Source organism: Hipposideros armiger, unplaced genomic scaffold (genome assembly GCF_001890085.2).
Source record: "Hipposideros armiger isolate ML-2016 unplaced genomic scaffold, ASM189008v1 scaffold_53, whole genome shotgun sequence".
Lineage (NCBI taxonomy): Eukaryota > Metazoa > Chordata > Mammalia > Chiroptera > Hipposideridae > Hipposideros > Hipposideros armiger.
This window is the reverse complement of record NW_017731403.1, coordinates 1,641,654-1,651,112: the sequence shown is the minus strand read 5'-3', so window position 1 is coordinate 1,651,112 and position 9,459 is coordinate 1,641,654. Positions and strand designations below refer to the sequence as shown.

General features: G+C 40.4%; 1 long non-coding RNA gene across 1 annotated transcript in view; it reads left to right on the top strand.

The window, feature by feature from the left end:
• LOC109381785 (uncharacterized) overlaps positions 1–6,037 on the top strand; it is a 9,193-nt gene extending 3,156 nt beyond the window's left edge. The window contains exons 2-3 of the long non-coding RNA XR_002123811.1: positions 4,011–4,129; positions 5,602–6,037. This is a non-coding gene — a long non-coding RNA (uncharacterized LOC109381785). The remainder of the gene's footprint in view (positions 1–4,010; positions 4,130–5,601) is intronic.
• Positions 6,038–9,459: the final 3,422 nt, after the last annotated feature.

Here is a 9,459-nt window from a genome sequence, read left to right as displayed (position 1 = left end):
CTGGGCCCTTTTACTCAAGGTACTGGGCTGCTGTATGCCCCTAGATTTTGTGTCCCCAGAGTTGGATGACAGGAAGGGCTGCCTGTGCAGTCTCTAGTCTCCCTGTTTTAGGCAGGCCGTGTGGGGACCCCAGGCTAGCTGACACAGGTCTCTGCTTTCCAGCTTCCTTTTTATTCCCTCTCACTGGTGGGAGGACTCAGGCTCTTGTGGGTTTCATAGTTCAAGGAAGGCAGCATAAACTCTCTGCATCCTCCTCAATCCAGTTCCTTATAGTATCCAGATACTTATTTCTCTATTTCTTTCCTCATTTATTATAGAAGGGACACCCTCTTCCCCTGAACTCCAGTAATTTGTGTTATATTTTAATTTGTTCTCTCATAAACAACTGTTTTATACCTATGTATAAAACCATGTAAAAATAAATCTCACAATGGAATTAGAAAGTATGTAAGTTAGTTGTTTGCCTTGTCTTCAAAACCAGTGTTAAAATGAAATTTTCCTAAATCCTAGATTTTCCAACAACACCTAGGCAAACTCCCAGAGAAATTTTATATTAAGCAGCTTTGCCCTTAAGTCAACTCAATCAAGTGTGCACAGCAATGAAATACCTTGACATCTAGGATTTCTGTTCTATACTTTTGTCATCCATATAGTAGTTTTGTAGAGCTTTGCTCACAAATAAGTAGCATATCTTCTAAGGGAACAGGCCTACAAGAGTGTAGGGGGCTTGCTCAAAACCACAGTGAGTCTTTGAGCTGGGCATACAGCTCAGATATGCAGCTCTCAAACCTGCACTCTATAAATCCCAATTACCTCGCAGTGGCTGTTGTTCCTCCTAAATGCTTGCCAAAAAAACTCAGTTTGCAACCTCTGGAGAAATCCTTTTTCATATTTCTACCCCTAAGGTGCTCTACACCATTGTGTGGAAGAAATTTGGGGGGCAGCGATGGCTCTGAAAGCAATCAGATACATAAAATGGGTTGTTATATCAAGAAAAATCAAATTTTATTTGCAATATCTCTAAGTTTTTCATCAGAATAGGAAGAACACATAGATTTAAACTCTTCTATTAAGTTACAAGTATTAGAAATTCTGAGCAATTTAGTTATGCCCCAGGAGTCAGGAAGATGTCATCTTACGCATGTATTTCTTCATTTTGAGCTTTTTTAAAAATTAGGACTATTTCCCTTTGAGGTGAAACTACCTTTTCCAGGGCTCTGTTAAATGCCACAAGACTAAATATTGTAATTTGGGACAGTCACGAAAAAGAGAAACAAACTATTATCTACTGGGCTGTCGGAAAAGTCAAGATGTATTTTTTCTACGTTTTTCATTGCAAAAATGTGTCATGGCTTTTCCGACAACCCAATAATAGACAAGGACTATAGTATTCTCCAGGGTTTTGTTTCTAGCCCAAGGATACTGTCAACACTTAATACATAAAAAACAGGAGTAATGACTATTATGAATGGAAAGAACAATGTGAGGGGCACTCCAGATTTCTTACAATTCAGGAAAAAAGCTCATGGAGTTATCTCAGACTTCGGAAAAAAAACCCCAGATACTATGACATTTATCTCTATTTTTCAGGGGAAAAAAGCATTAGATTTCTTATTTTGAAAAGGCCCGGTCAATTGCACTGATTAATTGATTGGGTCAGTTGATTTTTAAACTGCATTGCAATGAAAGCAATTGGAAAACATATAGGAGCATTTTGTTTTTAAATGTGGAGTTCGCTAAACTGGTTCAGACAGCTGGACCCCATTTTGTGTTTGTTTTTACAAACAGATTCTTAGTGTTCTAAACGAGATCCAGCTGTATGTACTAATTGCATTTCAGTGACCAGATTGGATATTGTCGTCTCAGAGAAATTTCGTTGAAAAGAAAAACGAATGCTTAAATCTCCTTGTAGTTGCCTTCTTACTGTAGTCTCTATGCTATACTTGGTCAGGGAGTGTTCACCTCCACACACCACGCCTGTGCTGGTGTTCTGGGGGCACGGTGTACAGTAACTAGACCTTAAATGTCCAGAGCAATCATGCCGGATGGCCTCTAAGAACTCTCACATGGTTTTGTACCTCCTTCCTGACCTGGTTGCTCATATACATGTGCACATACAAGTACTTTGAGATGTCAAGAGAAATTATGTTTTACTTAAAAAATTATAGAAGTAAAACACTCCTAGTGAAAAAACAAGTATGAAGAAAACAAGGCCTCAAGTAAAAAGTATAAGTCTGTCTGCCACTTAGTGGCCCACATCAACAATATCTCACACACACACACACACACACACACACACACACACACCGGGGGTGCCAAAAAAATGTACACAAGTGGACACTTTGCTCAACGTTGCTCAAGCAGTAGTTCACCGTAATCAGAAGTGTCTGGACACTGATGGTAACCACTTTGAGCACCTCTTGTAATTGCAGAGGTCAAATGTGACTTGTATTCATCTTTTGTTATCAGTGTATATTGAGTATTACAATTTTAATAGTTTTTTTCCTTTCCTAAAATGTGTATACATTTTATATATACATATATATAATATAAATCATGTCTATCTATATATCCATGTATATGTGCATATATACACACACAGAGGTCACAATTATTTGCATCTTGTATTCATTATCTAATGTTGCACTTTAAAACTTAGTGGCTTAAAATAATGCTAATCATTTACTATCTGTCAGTCTCTGTAGATCAGAAATAAGGGAGTGGCTTTACCAAGTGGTTTGGGATCAGGGAGGGTTGGGGGCTTTTATGAGGTTGTAGTGAGATGTTGACTGGGGCTGCAATCGTTAAAAGATTTGAGTGGGACTGAAGGATTGCCTTCCCACGTGGATCACTCCCACTGCTGACATATTGGTGCCAGCTCTGGGCAGGAGGCTGGGTTCCTCTTTGTCTGGGCCTGTCTACAGACTATTTGAATTTCCTCATGGAATGGCACCTGACTTCCCCCATAGGGTGTTGTCCAAAAGAGCAAGGTGGAAGGTGTAATGCCTGTTACAATCTAGCCTCAGACATCACACACTATCACTTCTGCCATGTTCGTATTGTATTACTGGTCACACAGGTCAGCCTAGGTTCAGTGTAGGAGGGGACGATACAAAGGCGTGAAGCCCAGGAAGTGAGGATGATTAGGATGGGGCATTTTGGATGATGGTTATGATACAGTAACTTCCATTAAGAGGTGAAGTCTATTTCCCCACTCTTTGATTCTGATCTAGCCTTGCAATTTGCTGTCACCAATAGAAATGGACAGAAATGACATTCTGGGGATCCTATGCAAAAGCGGCAAGATTTTCCATTTATGCTGTCACCCTCTTGGAATGCTGCTGCTATGTGAACCAGCCACGACTAGCCTCCTTGAGGATGAGAGAACAGGTAGAGGGGCCAGGCGGAGAGACCTGTTTAAGCGTCAAATATATGAGAGAGTCCAGCAAACATCACATATAGCAAAGACAAGTTGTCTTAGCTGAGCCCAACCCACATTGCCAAACCACAGAATCATGAATAAATAAATGATTGTTATTTTAAGGCACTTAAGTTTTTGGAATGGTGTCATGCAGCAATAGAGAATTGGTACAGTATGATGAACAATGATTTATATTTTGTTTTTAAACTCTTATTTAAAATGAGTGAAAATATGTTGTGGGCATCCTTTCACGTCGGTATGCACAGACCTTCCTCCTGTTTTAAAAAACGTTCCAATATGGAAATTTCATAATATGGAAATGCCATAATTATTTAACACATTTAGTATTAATAAACACTTAAGTTGTTGACAAAATTTTTGTTAACGCAACCAATGCTTTACAAACTTTATTAGTCACTTACATTCATAGAAGTGGAACTGCGGGGCTAAGAGAATTATGTGTTTAAATGCTTGATATGTCAAATTGCACTTCAGAATGTTTGTGCCAATTTCCACCCCACTAAATTTATCAAGTTTTAAAGGAAAATCCTAATAGCTTGTGTATGCTCCCTTCCCGAATTTGCCTTAGTTCAAAGCCAGGGGATTGAGAAACAGAGCTGAGAAGAGATATAGGACCGTGTGGATCTAGTACTTTCTCTTAAGCTGTGGTGAGAACAGACCAAGGAACATGATGTGAAAACACCAAGGGTGAGTATGTGCGAGAGGAGTAGGTGGAATCGTGGAGGAGGCTGGCTCCTCCCGTAGGACTCAAAGACACTTTGTCTATCTCTGAGAGCTTTTTTGGAAATAAGTTTAATAGACAAGGCTGCCAACTGAAAGCTTTTTTAAAAATTATGACAGTAATAAACATTAAGTCTGAAGGAATGGAGTAACTAAGTAACTTGCTTAAATTTCCTGTGGTAATCAGCAGAGGAGCCAGCATTCTAATCACTTTGACTCCAGAGGCTCTGATCACATCAACGTCTATGTGATAGACATGTTGGCTGCCTGCTCTCACCATTCTTCCTTCCCGGAAGATGCTTGACATGCATTGTCTTCCCTGCATCCCTTGAATCTAGAACATGCACATGTGACCCAATATTGGCCAATTAGATCTGAGGAGAAGTCAGTTGGGGGAGAGGTAGAAAGAATCTTTATCCTTAATGATACTCCCATTCTGCTGATCTAACCCAGCCTTGCCTGCCTACCTCTTCAATTCTGGTTTTCTGAGACTATTAAATTCCTTTTTGTTTAAGACCATTTTTAATGGAGATAATCTGTTAGTTACAGATGAAAACAGCCTAACTCAAACAAGTCTACATTATTCTGCCCCCCAGAAAAATTTAATTAAATGTAACCTGGTGTTTTGAAATTGTATTTCAAACAAAAGTAAAAAATCCTGAAAGAAGAATCCAGAGCATAAATTCCATAGATAATAAACTCAGACGTCTGCTTGATTCTACTCTTTTAGCCACAAACACAGGATGGGTTATTAATGACAAGTTTCATCATTTAAAAATGACTCATTCAAAGAAAAATAGAAAGGGAAAAAGCTAATTCTTTTTGTAAGTGAGGGGAACCCTAGTTTAAAAAGTTCTCTTCAACTTACCCGGCTGTGCAAAAGCCCAGTAGTAGTTGTTGAAATAAGGGAGAATCAGAAGTGTGAATTGAAAGTGCCCCCCAGTATGGACCAGGAAACTTATATTCTGTGCTACCCTTTTACCATGACTAGTTTTCAAAATTTTATTTCTCATAGAAATGGTCACCTATGCTTTGAAAGTTTAAAAATTCAAAATGGCCTCAATGTCTGCATGCCTCCACTGGAAAACAGGGTCCTCATTCTCTGATAGTCCCAGAAAGGATATAATTTAAGGGGGGAAAAGTCTTAAAAGCAGTTTGGGTAGAGAACAAACATGTTTTGCTTCAGATTACACTGCCATTATACTAACCTCACTGAGGGTAAGTTAGTATGGGCAAATTTCGCACCCTCGGGTGAGCTGCCAATACCTGCTGAGGTGACTGTTGGCTGGGTGGTGGGGGGGGCAGGGAGGGGGAGGTAGAGAGGGTGGTGGTTAAGGATGGATAGTGATGGAGGGGAAGGAGGACCTTCCTGTTGCTGCTCTGAGACTCACTGCAGCCAAACGGGCAATTGTTTATCCTGCTAATTTCCCTCTTCTTAGTTTCCCCTCAGGAAGAGAAGCCAATGGGAAATGTGGAGGAGCTGTTCCCTGAGCCAGTGTGAAGAGAAGCTGTGTGTTGTAAGGGGTGGGTGGCGGTGACCATAGAGGCTCATATTATGGGTTGCACTCTGTCCCCCTAAATTCATATATCGAAGTCTTCATCCTCAGTTCATCTAGGGTCTGTACAGAGGTAACTGAGCTAAAATCAGGTCATTATTCTATATGGGCCCTAATCCAATGTGACTAGTGTCCTTATGAAAAGGAAATTTGGGCACAGATGCATACAGAGGAAAGATGATGTGGGAACACAAGAAGAAGGCAACCATCTATAAGCCAAGGAGAGAGACCTGCAAACCCGCAATAGATCATTCCTCCATGGCCTTTAGAGAAAACCGACCCTGCTGGCACCTTGATCTTGAACTTCTAGCCTCCAGAACTGAGAGAAAATAAATGTATGTTGTTTAAGCAACTCAGGCTGTGGTATTTGTTATAGCAGCCCTAGCAAACTAATACAGTGCACCATTCAGAGCTCTCTCAAGAGAACCCGCTATGGGGAGTGTTGTTGACTGACAGCCTCCTGCTGCCCCACCGTAAGATTCACTACAGCATTCACACCAGGCTCCCCAGGGCTGCTCCCTGCCCACGACTGAGTGCAGTGGTGTAGGGAGCAGAGGCGACTTGGCCATTCCTATGCAATCTGGACTTCTCTAATGGCTGCCATTGCTCAATACTCCCCATCAGCCTGGCAGAGACTTTCTCAGAGCTGTGCTGCAGACTAAAGCTCTTCCTACCCAACCCTCCTTCCATGTAGCTCTTCATTCACATGTTTGACACTTTGTGCTATCTAAGGCTCTTTTCACTTTCTCTAGCAACCTCCTTCTTTATTCTTCATAGGCAATAGATAGATAGATGATAGATCGATAGATAGATGATATCTACCTACTTATCTGTCTGTCTTTTTTTCACCATCAAAGTCTTTTTACTAAGCAAAGCAAAGAACTCACATTTCTGCCCAGCATTGAGGGTAAAGGAGGGAAAGTTCCAAGCTGGTCTCGTGCTAATTTTAGAATTGCAGAGCCCAGAATATGAAGCAAACCAAAGTCACGCAAACATTATGGGTACACAATGCCACGCCAGCTGCTTTGGACCCGGCCAAACATATGGCAGGTGAAAGTGGTCAAGATTTCTTCCCAAACATTTGTTTATTATTCTTTACAATCTTTGTTCTTCGAGAAAAAAATGAGATTGGCTAGAATTTTCAATCCATGTGTTACTTTGCTTATTTATTTTTAGGTCTCTTTATTAATTTTCTCAAATTAAAAGTTAAAGCACCCTCATCAAAGAGAAAATTTTCAACAACCCAGAACTGGATAAAGAAAGCAATGAAAGTCCTCTGTCTCTCCCCTTACACTGCCCCCATTTTTGCTCTGCTTCTGCTCTCTGGCCTCTTATCCCACTTGTAAATCATATTTGAAACTAGTGGATATATGTGGTGGTTTCTTTATTTTGTACAGAGATAGTCCCCCTCTTAGTCCGACTGTTAGTCATTTGGTGTATATCCTTCTAAACTCTTTTCCGTGCATGTGAAAGGAAAAGAGACAATTTTAAAAGAAAAATTCATTGCCACATGTTCTTGAGGTAACCAATGCTTTGTGTTAGCACTCACTAACATCCCAGAAAGATGAAAAGAGGAGATGGTGCTATGCTAAGCACTATTTGTGTCCACATGTTCTCCTGAGACTCCATAACTCATTTAATTAACTCCAATTGGCATAGCCACATGTGGCTGGCGGCTACTGTATGGGACAGCACAGGTCTAGGGAAAGTAATCTTTCTCTAAGGAGACCCAATTCTCCAAAAGAAAAGGAATCTGAGCCACACCCCCTGCTCACTTCACCTTGCTCTCCTTTTCAGAAATCCAGCCCTGATCCATTGTATAACTTGAACACTGAAAGCTAAAACCTTTAGACATAAATGATGAATTTAAAATGCTACATGCTTTGGAAATCAAGATAGAGAGGAAGAAATAAGTCCCCAGTTGCTGTTTTCCTTTTAGAATAAAGTAAATATGAACTCTCTGTAACCATAGATTAGGAAATTGATGAAGTCTATTTCTTTACCTTAATGAAGTTAATCACACAAACAAATACTGCTAGATGTTCATGTATTTATTGTTAAGAGGCCTCCAAAGAAAGAAATCTCCAGCTTGCCTCAGTACCCCAGGCCAAAATTTAATCAGCCTCACTCTACATTACTCAGGGGGTATTTTCATTCTTGTCTATTTTGATTCTTGTCTACTTACTTCCTGGTCCTCACTGTGGAGTGGTCATCGTCTTTCTTCTTGGATTTTGATTTAGAAAATCCTCACTCAGTTTCCTTATTTGTTTTGTGAGTTTCTCATACTAGATCCTGGGTAATCATAATGATCTGTAAACAGCCCCCTTTGTCCTACGGGACAGTGACCAAATAGCCAGAAAGGCTGAAAGTGATCCTGCCTGGAGACATGGGATATCAGACAGCCTGTTCTCTGTGACAGGTATAATACAGTTGCACTCTGAGATTCGAAACTGGGTATATAGCTTAGTTTCTTCTAACTCTTCCCAGATTGTTTCTGTGGCTGGAGGAATACTATTTTGCACAAAGGATCACTTTGAAACTTTTACATCCTTGACACAGCAATCATTTTTGAAGCTAGTGGAGATTTGTGGTGGTTTGTTTCCTAAATGACGACAACAAAAAAAAGTTTTTTAATCTCATTTTATTCTGATTTAAAAAAATTCTAGCTCATTATTTTTACAAATACAAAAAGTTGAAAGAAGAAAATAAAAATTACCAAACCCTTCCGCTGAAAGATCACAACTAATAACATTTTTGTGACTATTATTTCAGACATTTTTTCTGCATATATACACAAATATATAACTCCATTCTTAGGCCTGCAGCATCTGGAAGGTTATGAAGGCAAAACCCATTTTCCATAAAGAAAGCAATCATATGGATCTAGAAGATGGTAGAAATGTTGCCTTTCCCTTGGTATCCTATCTCAGGCCAAGCAGAGCCATCTCAGGTGGGCACTGGTCCCGGAGCACCTTCTCGGGTCAACCTTTCTCTTCCACTCCACAGAATCCCCACAGTCTTTTCTAGCCCCCGCTTACTCCCCAAGGGCCCAGCTCCATTCTGGAGGGTAAGGGCCTTATCCTGCTTCATCCCTAAAGATCTTTTTCCTGTGCAGGAAGCAGCATGATCTTAGTGCTGCACAGAGAAACCAGCTGTGAGAGCTAGCACTCACCATCAAGGTCATTTTCACAGCCAAATCCCTGTTCACTTAAATGTCTCTGCCCCACACACTTGTGCCATTCTGCACTGGGAAGCTATAAAAAGAGGGGGCTGTGATTTATTGTAGCACTTTGAAGATAGAGGCCTCAATAAAACTTGAATTCCATCACAATCTTTTGGCGATGGGGCCACACTCGTGCCCAGGGATGTTCCCTTTAAGCCTGGGTGTTTTTATCTATAAAATGGGGATAGTGATATCTACTTGACTAGGTTGTTGGGAAGATAAAATGAGATGCATGTAGCAGCTTAAATAAGGCCAAGAGTAAGACAGACCCCTAGATGTCTGGCTGAGTGCTCTCCAAGAGTCCCTACAAGGTATCACCACCTTGATGTCCAGCATCTGGTCCTTAGCTTTGTATAGCCAGAATTTAGATTACTAGTTCATCCAGAATAAGGCCCTGGAGTAAGAGGGAGTGTTGTGCATAATTTAATTAATTTATGCATGTTTTTCTTTTTTTAGTTGAATTCTCACCGAGTACTCTTTCTAAGTTCTTTGGGAGATAATACAATTTATATAACATA